This window comes from Convolutriloba macropyga, chromosome 9 (assembly GCF_964194025.1).
Source record: "Convolutriloba macropyga chromosome 9, txConMacr16.3, whole genome shotgun sequence".
Taxonomy (NCBI): Eukaryota; Metazoa; Xenacoelomorpha; order Acoela; family Convolutidae; genus Convolutriloba; species Convolutriloba macropyga.
This window is the reverse complement of record NC_134476.1, coordinates 54826096-54838653: the sequence shown is the minus strand read 5'-3', so window position 1 is coordinate 54838653 and position 12558 is coordinate 54826096. Positions and strand designations below refer to the sequence as shown.

Here is a 12558-nt window from a genome sequence, read left to right as displayed (position 1 = left end):
AGAAAAGAATAAATGACAATTTTTCTCATCTGCTTTTTTACAAATATCAGGATGTCATCAAACAATTAACGATTGTTAACACATGTTTTGCCTTTTTGATAATAATTACCTTTAAAATACTTTTCAATTTGTTTTCATATATTCGGACAACTTCTAATTTTGAACAATAAGTGAAATTCTATTCGACATAAACCTGACAAATCGAATAGAAGTAAGATATTATAGTTAATTTGCATCTTCAGTACTGAAATACTGAAGTTATTTTCACATTCATGTTGATTTTTTTTTACCCCAGACAGGTCGACTCTACCAATTGAAAATTAAATCTATTTTGAGTCAAGTGAAGAAAGTAGAGTCAACCAAGCATAAGTTAAGACGGTTACTAGGTTGACAGCATGTTTATTCGTTCTTCTCTAAAATGACTGTTTTGTTCTCTGTTCATCTGAGTACAAATTTCCATTATGTGATCACTTGGGCCAGCCATAGTCGTATAAAACACTTTTATTTATTTTCTGGACTGGCTTTTGGCCATTAATTTTCAGCAATTGCGAAAAAACTTTTTTTACCGCAAAAATGAGCTGTTTTAACTGTTTAAAAAGAAGAGATAAATGAGTCCTATAAAATAACCACTGAACTGGACTGCTAATCAGAACAATTTGAATAGCACAACCATCAAAGTTAAGTAAGTTTTAGTAAGGTTGAAAACAACTTTTACTATTTTTTTTCGTGGCTGCCTTTCCCTTTAAAATGTTTCCGAATTTTATGCTAATTTAACAACTGCAAGGATGGAGAGTTACAGGGAGGAAGAATTACTATGTATAGCATCAGGGGGAAAATACAAGAAAAACATAATTTTCCGTACTTTCCGAACAATTTTTCTGATCTGATTTCATTTACCTCAAGCAAAAAAAATAATAAGGATCTTTTCACGTTTATTTCACACTGTGTTTAGAAGAAAGAAGGCAGTCAACCGGAGGCCAAAGCAGAGCTTACATTCCATAGTCACCTGACGCATCAGGAAAAATAAAAAAAATATAGACATGAAAAAATTCATTACCTATTAACTTCGTTTTGCTTGTCTCATATCCCAAAGTTATCAAATTTCAATCATTATTATTTCTTTTAATATTATTATTGGTTTAATCACCATTTACAAACTCAAAATGCTTTCAAAATCAAAATGCTTTCAAAATCAATTTTTTTTCAATTTTCTCCGATAATCAAACACATGGGGTTTTAGATTCATTTCAAAAGACAACTTATTCCATTCGAAAGGAACGGCAAAACTGAATGATCTTCGCCCGAATGCAGTTGTGGAATTCGGAACCTTCAAATTGTACGCATATTGACATCTAGTCACCTTATCATTTATAAAAACTAATACGCCAAGATACAGCGGAATTTCCCACAGATGGTGAACCAAACGGTGACCAAAAAGTATTGGTAAAGAAATTGGTAGAGGACACGTTGTTTCATGGGTAACCATTGAAGCTCTTTGATATAATTTGCTGTTGGTGGACCAGGTCATAGCCTAAATATGAGACATGCTGAGTTCATTACACGCTGTAATTTCTGTATAAAAAACACAGGTAGTCCATAGTACAGTGAGTTGCAGTAACCTAGTAGGGAGAGAAGCATTACAGGAACTAGCATTACAAGACTTTCTGTCGACTCGCAGGGAATAATAACATTTACGACACATAGAACTAACTTGTTTCGTATATGAAAGTCTGGAATTTAAGCTGAAGCCCAACAAAACATTAAACATTGTTAGATAAATCGACGTCTGCTGCAAGTTCAATGTCGCTATTTAAACTATTCTTTCTACTAATTAACATGTACTCAGTTTATTCGAGTTTAATCTGAGCTTAGCACCACTGAACCACTTTTGCAGAGTCGTAAGTATCAAATCAAAAACCCTCTGATTTATCGAAGCATGGTAAACAAAATAGATAAGTGTTATCGGCATCAAAATGATAATTAACTTCAAGACGTTCAAACAGAACTTCCAGAGGAACAAGAAAACATGAAAAAGAGGGCCTAGAAAAGATCCTTGAGGAACAACAGTTTTAATAGTTCTTGGCAATCGAAAATTCACCAACAATCAACACTTTTTGAGATCTACTACTCAGATAACTAATAAAAAGCTCAGCACTTCATACTTGAACCCAACTTGTCTCCAGAATTGAAAAAAGTAATTCTTGATCGAGAGTGTCAAAGGCAGCTGATAGACCAAGTCCAATATAAAAAGTGTTTTTTGTCCTATCTAAATTAAGGAGCAAATCACTCGTCACCTTAACGAGGGCTGTTTCTGTAGAAAAAACTTCCTGTAGGCACTATGGTATTTACTAAAGAGAGTACTCTTTTCAAGGTGTTTACGCATTTGCATAAAAGCCGCCCGTTCTAATAGTTTTGAAATGTGACTTAGGTTTGAGAGAGGTCCATAATTTGAAAAATCTGCATTGTCAGAATTTGCTTTCTTCAAGTCGCGCTTAACAATGGCCATTTTAAAGGACTGGGGGAAACATCCGGACTTCAGCGAAAGATTAAGAAGTTTCAGGAGGTCGAGAAAAAAATAATCTGGAAATGGCTTTACAAAATGTGTCGGAATGATGTCTAGTGGAGATGTACTGTTTGACGACGCCGTAATCGAATCTCAAAACTGACTTACCGACAACGCAGTGGTGGCAATTTTAAGGTGGCAAACTATTTACGGCTACAATTTTCCATCAACGCATTCTTAATGTATAATCTACGCTTCTCTAAGAATTTTTCAAAATATTTATGGGTAACAATTTCTTATTCAGATTTTAGTACAGATGTTTTCGACTTTCCATATTTACGCTCTACTTTTCTCTTCGTTTCAAACTCAAAAGCTCGTTGTCAAAAAATGGGCATTGATGTTAAGTAAAAGTGTTTATTTTGAGTGGTAGAACGGAATCCAAAATATTGTCCTCAAACCTTAGATAGATATCCCCATGCTTCATCAAAACTTGAGGCAACATCAAACTTTAAGCACGGCTTCAATAATTTGATAAAACCTTCAGAGTCAAACTTCTTCCAACGCAGACGTACTGAGTCAAGCCAAAATCTTCAAAAAATGAGATCCACATTTTCGATGCATCGTTATTTAGATTCAGTAAAATGTTAAAATCACCCAGGAGAACAATCTTGAGAACTTCAGGTGAGCTTCTGACTTCGAAATTTGGCGAATATGAAGTAGTTCAAAGTTATTTTCTTCACAGTACTCCTCCATTTCAGATGCTGTTATGTTCTGAATCAATTGACCTATATATAAATGACAACGCTTTGGGGTTTTTTTGACACCCTTGATGACTTGTGGATTGGTGATCCTTCCCGTTTTTTTATCTACTTAGTTGATCTTACTTTTCTCTGTACAGTTTCAAATTCAAATTCGTCCGAATTCCTCTTTTTGTTTACTGTCTTTTTGTCAACTGTCTTTTTCTTTTTTGTTTACTGACGCACTGTAATAACTGGATGAGCTGACATTTCGATTCCTGCCGGGTCCACTTTTTGCAGCTTTTAGAAAAGTGAATTCTGGTTTCTTTATCAACGCTATCTCAATGCGTTGAATGTCACCTCGCGGAACAAAGAATCAACACAATCGAGCTTTTTCTCAACGGCCGTTATTCTGTCCAGCGCAGACAGTTCTAAAGATATGAGTACAACTATCACATGACCAGTAGATCATTCCTTTGATATTTGCGGTATTTGAAACTTCCAAACAACCAAAGTGAACATATATTTTCTTACATTTGACACAAAATGAACTCACTTGTACATTGCAAGGCTCGTTACAAATATTGCAGAGAGGTTTTGGCGGTGGCGGCGGAGGCACCATTGTAACATGGGATAAAGGGGGACTAAGGGAATTGGCCACTAGGGGCCTTAACTAAATAGTCAAACGAATGTGGAGAACACTCACATCAAATTTTTGACTAATATAAATATTTAGGATGGCGAAAAATGTAGGGAAACAATCAAGCAGAGGTGGAGAACTCTCGGCAAATGCTTGATAACAAATATGGAATCGATGATAATTCTCGTATAAATTCTTCCGCCGGAATCTGAAGTCCCCGGTAACTGGGGCTACCCAAACAAAGTCCGGCCTCTGATACCACAGTAAATAACAACTATCAAGAACTATTTAATAAGATTATCGCAACAATCAAACTATGTTTAAAATGAAATATAGGAGCTGGGTTCTCAAAATTGCGCTGGTCCCCTGAAAACTGTCGAAAAACTAAGTTCTTCAGTGGGCTTTTAGCACACTTGACAACTTAGTTGTTCAATAAAATTCTGAGGTGACCAGCGCTAGTGGGACCAAATCAATACAACAATTTCCCCGGCTGTCGGGTTTGCGCCCTGCCAGATAATATTCCTTTAACTAAGGATGTAGTGCAACAAATTTAAGATCTGATGATAAGACCCTGATGGTCACGTTTGATGAGACTTTGCATGCCTCCCCAAAATGGTGAGAAAATAATAAGACCGTCAGCTCACATCTCCCAAACACGCCTGTGAGAAGAGATATTGCGGTTTGGGGGAGGGGGGATCAAAAACCAACTTTCTTTGAAGTTTTCTCCTCTCGCATTTTTTTGAAAATTTCTCAGTTTCTGAAAGTGCAATTCGATCAAGAACAGGTGGGGGGTTTTATAGCGAAGTCATAATTTCCAAAAAAGTCGTAATTTTTGACACTTTTTTGTGATTTCAGACATTTTCTCGGAAACGGTTGACTTTTGACCAACGACCTCCAAGATAAAAGTTGTCTGCCATCGAAAAATAGTGGGGTCACAGAAGCGTAGTTTTGGCGTAGGAGAACTCGAAACGTCATGTTTGATCAAAATTTTTTGACGGTTGGGGGAACAATTGCCCTTTTTAAAAGAATTTAATGCTAACCTAATTCAGCTATTGATGTTCTGTAAAGTCCAGTCGGTCATCCAAGTAGTTAGTAATGCACGTGAGTTATAAAAATGCAAAAAAAAATAGAAAAAATTTTAAAAATCTGAAATTAAATTTTCGTATTTCTGAACCAATTTTTCGAAAAATTGATCAAAAGATACATAGGCCAAGAGAAAATCTTCCGAAAGTGGTTTTTGATGATGTTAAAAACGTGCTTTTCGGGCAAAAATTACAAATGAGTGAGGCCTAAAATCAAAGAAAACACTTTTTTCTGAAATATTTCCGAAATTATGATTTTTTCATTATAAGGTAAAATTGGGACTGGCCGAGGAGCCGGACCCTTAAGACAGTCCCGAGGTTAAACAAAAGGACATGATAGTGCAGCTACTTGAAAATTCCTCCCAAGTCGGAACGGCTCGGCCAAGTAAATTATGATGATTTGACAAAAACATTGACTCCTTATTTTTACTTTGAGGTAAAAGCATATGACTTTTTTGTTTAGACCCGACAGTAACACCAATTTGGCATACGCGAACTACTGAGCGGCAAATACTTGAATTGTTTGACCACGTGCCGAGAGGCGAAACTCCTGGCAGCTCTAGGGTCCAGCACTTTTGACGCTTCTCTTTCTTAATTCAAAAGAAATCATAATAGTGTTCTCATACTTTTGACTCAGACCTTATTTTAAAAAAGTCTGAAAACGGCACTAAGAAGAGGAGAAGAGCTCGCAAAAAGCAGAGAAACTTGTTTACTAAAGCTTTTCAATACTTAAATTCTATAAGGAAATTCTCTCTTTATTTTGTTTTCAAACACTTTTGCATAATCGAATATAAGTATAGCTATATGATTTAATGATAATTTTTCTAGCAACCATATTAGTATGATTTATTATCCTCCTTAACCGCACCACACACATCTCAAAAATTTTCCATCATTCATTTTCATGTTTTCCTTTTGATTTTTTAAATTCCTCTTTCCTTCTTTTTTCAAATTTTGTTTCTTTACAACAAGCAGACCTAGCCTCTGATCCCAAAAGACTGATGCCACTACGAAAGTTTTCATTTTAAGGAAAACGAGGGTTATTTCCTCACTTTTATTTTCAAATCTTCCATCAATGAATTGCAATTAATTGGTATTTTTCAATCAATTATTTGATAATTGGCATCTTACCAATCAAATAATTGTAGGAATTAATTGAATAATCAATTAGTAATTGACAACCCCTGAAGTTCATCTGCCTTCAGTACCTACTACGCTACTAACGGACGAATGTCTACCGTCCACTACCTCACATTGATAGACATCCTATCAATATAACATGTAAACTAATAGAAAATATTTTGTTAGTAAATTTAGTACGTTACGCTTACCAGTAGTATCCTTCGTAAATGGACTAGATAAATTCACTTTACTGCACGAAATCTAATATATGATCGTGAAATGATAGAATTTCATTTTCTTTTGAATGCACTAATTTGGAACAATTATTTTCATACTTGAGAAGTTTGGACTCTTGTAAGCTAAGGATTGCTTGGAAAGTTGCTAAATCTACTTCGGATATCACTTTCAATATATCTATGGATAAGGAGGGTTTTCCGTCCGACGAATCTGCGTAACTTTCAAACCGTGCAACAGCTTCAAAAATTCCCCCGATTGTTAAAAGCGGACGGTGGAAATCTCTGAAAACAACAAGCATTACTGTTTCTGCTTTTCTGCGATCAATCATACAATCGTCTATTTCACCAATCAGGACAACTGTGGCTGGATCTGAATTAGATTTGGTCACGGAATGCAGTGTCCGTAAACGAAAACATACACGGAAGTGAGTTTCATCGCAACGACATTCGTGAGACAAAACAATTCTTTCTAGCTGAGAAAGCGTAAATGGCTTACATCCTTGTGCTGTAAATTGCATTTTAATTTTCTAAAATGATAATGCTCTCATTAACCACTAAGACGTGGGGACGTTACTTGACCACTAAGCTTGAGGGGAACTATAACGGAAAAGCCTGTACTGTGATCAATGGCGGAAGCGATAGCCGCAATCCACGAAAAAGACGTTACAACAAAGAAAAATGACTAATAAATGGGTGATTAAAGAGTCAAATTTCGGTCACGATGCTCTGCAACATGAATTTACATAATTCAATTACTGTTAACATAGCGGACAGATTGACAGAAAAAAGTCGTAAAAGCTTCGTAGATCAGCCTCGGAAAGATCTTTGCTGCTTCCATTAGCTGCCCTCAAATACACTTCAAATGACGTCGCGCACGCGATTGTTGAAATCAGGGATTTGAAAAAATTAATGGCAACTAATTGACCTGAAAAAAGGAAGGCAATCAATGAATATAAAGGCAATTTAAATTAATTGATTGAAATCAGGAATAGGAATGTTTTTAAATAAGGGGCGGTTCACAGGGTTTTTAATGCAACCTCTAATTGGTTGGCCTTCGATCAGGCTCTTGAAAAGAACAAAACTTGCTGGACCAAAAATCAATATCCAGAGGAATGGTCTTCAAAAGTAGTGAATCAGACTCTAGAAAAGATAATAAGTGGCGGTAAAGACCAATTAAGAACAACACCAAACGAGTAACAAAAAAGCAAGACTACATCTATTGATAAGCAAACTATTTTTCTACAATACAGAGGCAACCTTACTAAAAACTTTGCAAGCAAACTGGAGAAACTGCGAATTGCAAGTAGTTTTTACAACGCGGAAATTAGAATCGTGCCTCCCCCACCCTGAAATCATCTTTCGATAGAGACCTGAAATCCCACGTGGTATATGAGATTAAATGGAATGGATGCGGATCCATCTATGTTGGGCAAACAAGCCGGCATGTTACCACAAGGATAAAAGAACATCAAAAAAAGGATTCACAGGTGGGTCAACATCTGAATGAATCTCGTGGCGCCACGAGTGACATTGAATGGAAAATTCTGGACGCCTGTCGGACAGTAGAAAAACTAATGATTATCAAAGCTATATATATCAGCAAGCTGAAGCCGGCACTAAACACACGCGATGAATATAGGTGGAGGGATCTCACGCTAAAACATTAGTTCAAATCATAATTTTGACTAGATGAGAATACATAGGGCAAAAAACATTTTGTGCATGACAAAACGAAATTTGCAAAACCTCCACAAGAGGGATACTTATGTTTAGGGCAAATTCGGAATAACCCTAAAAATACAAGAACATGGCCAAAGTCGAAAAATCCGGAATAGGAATGTTTCTAAATAAATTGATAACAGATGTAAATTTTCGATTGATTTCGTAGAATAGTTCCTAAAATTGTTTTAAATGTCGTCTCAGGTAAATGTAAATACATATTCATTTTATCTTTTAACAATTTTTAAAACAGTTTTAAACTGACGATGAACTTAAAGTTCGAAAACATTTGCTTTAATTATTGGAAGTAATTTTAATTTGACAAATTGGTTTCCTTTACATCAATTAGTTTAATTGGCAAATCCCGGAAGCCAATTACTGCAAATATTGCAATAATAGACAAACAAAATTACAACATCAATTGATAATTTCATTCGAAAAAATCGAGCCCCAAAAAATTTAAAGGAACCATTGTCCTTCAAGATTGATAGGACACAAGCAAATCTTGGCAAATTAATTGACAAATTTTGGCAATCAATTATTGCAATAATTGAAAAACACAATTTCAACATCAATCAACAAAATTTGACCGCAAATCATTGCAGGCATTCCAGCTTCAGCCCGTTTTCGAGAGATCTCAATTTTAATTACATCGCTTTCGAATTCTTTCTTCTCTATGATACAAGCATCTGTTGGTATGTACTTAAGATGGCAATCAAGTTTTGTATATTTTAAAAACATTGCAAGATTTAAAAAGGATTGTCAATTTAAATCTTTCTTAAGAACGTTTTCGAACTCTGAGTTCATCGTCAGGTTATAAACAATACAAATTGCTAAAATGAAAAGCCAGAAAATAAAATGCAAATCACTAATATCAATCATTCAAGGAAATTTAAAACGAATTTTTACATATCTACAATCGTATCTACAAAACATTTACATCTGAGAAAAATTCATTTTCGACTTGATGTAGCAGATGCAGTAATTTTTAAAAAACCTACATATATTGCTTTAAACTTCCTTTGGTTTTTTCCAATTGTAAAGTTGAAATTTTCGTTTCTTAACGTGTCTTTCATGTTGGAATTTTATCTCTAAACTAAGCTTTCAGTGTCAATTCTCGTGTTCGGTATTCGTCGCGCGTGTTGATGGCTGGTTTCAATGTTTTTATATAGAGCGCCTCTAGTGTTATTAACCTAGATTGGTTGCTGCATTGGTCTAATATCTTCCACTGGAAAGCTGTTTAATCACCGTTGCGCTCGATTGCATGTACTCCCATCGGTGAGTCCGCCTTGGCATGCTCTGCAACCCTTGTGGTAGTATGTCAGCATGTCTGCCCTACATAGATGGATTTGCATCCATTAATGCATAATTGGTGTTTCTCAGTATTTTCCTGTTGTTTTACGGCTACATCCGCGTTATATCTATGTCCTTTTCTTTGTTCTTTCATTCGCAGCTGGTTAATTGTATCCTTGACGATATTCCCTACCCAATGCCTAGGATATCGATTACGATCCCAATTTTCTTCATTTTTTGTCAATGCTTCATGGAACGCTTCCCAATTGCTGGTGGCTCGGAACAGGCGGTGTATTGTTCCCTGTATTATGCTGTCCTTATGTTGTAGGGGTTTACGGCTACGATAGTTCAAAATTGTTCCAGTATCTGATGGTTTTTGATACCATGTGCAAAAAACGTTCCCCTTCGGTTGTAAGTTAATTGACATGTTCAGAAATGGCAAACTGTTTTTATCATCTGTTGTTTCTAATTTAAATTGGAGATTTGGATGGAGGAAAATGACCGCATTTGACAGCTCTTTTGTGTCACCTCTAACTTTTCTCACGATATCGTCGACATATATTAGAAAAACATCAGTTTCGGACGAATGATTAATGTCAGTCTGATAATTTTCACGACAGAATGAGGACATCCAGAACTGGTTTTCCATGCTATCATATTTTGTGTTACTGACTTGCTGACATTTTGCGTGGAACCATCTTTTACAAACTTCACACTCAATACCCCTGGAGCGACCTGTCACACGTTGTTCGCAATTGCGACAATTGCTAGAATGTGTGTTGGTTTTAATATTAGGTGTGTGTAATTTCAGTTGTGGCTCCCACGATTTCATCCAAAGGTTTGCCAAAATCACTGCCAAGGACGCACCCATTGCCAACACATTGCCAACTTTCATTGCATTTGAAATGGACGGTAGTGACGAATATTTCAAGTAGACTTTTCATTGTTGTTCTAGGTATGTCTGGTTTATCGTCCCAAGCATAAAGTGATCGCAGGGCAATGTTAATAGCTTCTTTTAAGGGAACGTTGGTGTATAAACTTTTTACATCTAATGATAGGATTTGTTCGTCTTTTTCAAGTTGCATTAAACAACAACATTGATGAGTACACACCTATTTTCTCGCGCAGTAGAGCAAAAAACGGAGTTCAGGCAAATATCAAGTCCAGGCTCTGACTTTGGCTCCTCTTCGAAGTCCTTCAGGAACTCTTGGATTTCATTTTATCTCCTTAACATTGATACAGTACTGAACAAGCCAATTAAATTGACAAATATGGTCTTTCCCATTTTAGCCCCGCCAGTTTAGTGGCCAGATAACCTATAGCCCCCAATCATGGTAAATATACCATAATGGGGGGCTATATTTTCATGGGGGGGCTATATTGGGCAAGACCCGACAAATACAGGTCGTAAATTTGCACATTAAATCAGTGTCGCTGAAATTTTGACTCCTTGCAGCTTTGCCATCGACACGCAAAATTCGTTAATTTCAACGAATAAGGCTCGAGGAACTCATTCATTACAAAATCTAACCTGTGAGATGAACAACCAATGAAAGGTTTGCATATAGCTGACAGATTGAAAAAAAAGTCGAAATAACTTCGTAGATCTGCAGCCTCGAAAAAATTTTTGCTGTCTCTTTTAGCTGCCCTGAAATACACTTCAGTTAGAAAATTACGCACTCAAAAGGGTGATGTCTTAACAAATAGACGTACTAAAATGTAGAATTTGCAACAAATGTCATTGATTGAGATATTTAAAATACTGTACTGTTAAGTGTTCAATTAGCTTAAATTGGACATAGCCTATTGCTAGATTATAATTTTTACCGCATCTGGCTATGCCTCGCGGGCCATGGCCGTGCCTCAGCGGCCCATGGGATTTGATATGAATCTATCACAAACGGACGTGCAACCAGTTTCCCCCAAAAAAAGTAATTTTGCTTTTTCGGCTTATCGTAATTTCTGAGCAATTTTACGTTAACACTCATATCCTATTTTAAAATATGGAGAATTTGTTGAGCAATCAGCCAATCAGAAAACAATATTCCCATTTGCTTGATTGTGATTGGCCAGCAATGAAAGTTCTATATTTTGGTACGCGAGTGAGGTAGGCCACAGACAACTTAATCACGCCAAAACTCGCTCCAACAAAACTTAAAAATGACGTCGCGCACGCGATTGTTGAAATCAGGGATTTGAAAAAATTAATGGCAACTAATTGACCTGAAAAAAAGAAGGCAATCAATTAATTTAATTGGCAAATCTCGGAAGCCAATTACTGGAAATATTGCAGTAATAGACAAACAAAATTACAACATCAAATGATAATTTCATTCAAAAAAATCGAGCCCCAAAAAACTTAAAGGAACCATTGTCCTTCAAGATTGATAGGACACAAGCAAATCTTGGCAAATTAGTTGACAATTCTTGGCAATCAATTATTGCAATCATCAAAAAACACGTACATCAATTAACGACATTTGACCGCAAATCATTGCAGGCACTCCAGCTTCAGCCCGTTTTCGAGAGATCTCAATTTTAATTACATCGCTTTCGAATTCTTTGTTTCCTATGATACAAGCATCTGTTGGTATGTACTTAAGATGGCAATCAAGTTTTGTATATTTTAAAAATATTGCAAGATTAAAAAAGGATTGTCAATATAAGTCTTTCTTAAGAACGTTTTCGAACTCTGAGTTCATCGTCAGGTTTTAAACAATACAAATTGCTAAAATAAAAAGCCAGAAAATAAAATGCAAATCACTAAAATCAATCATTCAAGGAAATTTGAAACGAATTTTTACATATCTACAATCGTATTAACAAAAGATTTACATCTGAGAGAAAATACATTTTCGACTTGATGTAGCAGATGCATATCGACATGTAATTTTTAAAGAACCTACATATATTGCTTTAAACTTACTTTGGTTTTGTTCAATTGTAAAATTGAAATTTTCGTTTAACGTGTCTTTCAAGTTGGAATTTTATCTCCAAACTAAGCTTTCAGTGTCTTTTCTCGTGTTCGGTATTCGTCGCGCGTGTTGATGGCTGGTTTCAATCTTCTTATATAGAGCATCTCTAATGTCATTAACCTAGATTGGTTGCTGCATTGGTCTGATATTTTCCACTGGAAATTTGTTTAATCACTGTTGCGCTCGATTGCATGTACTCCCATTGGTGAGTCCGCCTTGGCATGCTCTGCAACCCTTGTGGTAATATGTCG

The 12558-nt window shown here is 35.9% G+C and overlaps 1 protein-coding gene across 1 annotated transcript in view; it reads right to left on the bottom strand.

The window, feature by feature from the left end:
* LOC142345864 (ubiquitin-conjugating enzyme E2 S-like) overlaps nt 1–4170 on the bottom strand; it is a 309073-nt gene extending 304903 nt beyond the window's left edge. The window contains exon 1 of the mRNA XM_075398291.1: nt 4167–4170. The gene's annotated coding sequence lies outside the window, so the exon portion shown is untranslated. The remainder of the gene's footprint in view (nt 1–4166) is intronic.
* Between the last annotated feature and the right edge of the window lie 8388 nt (nt 4171–12558).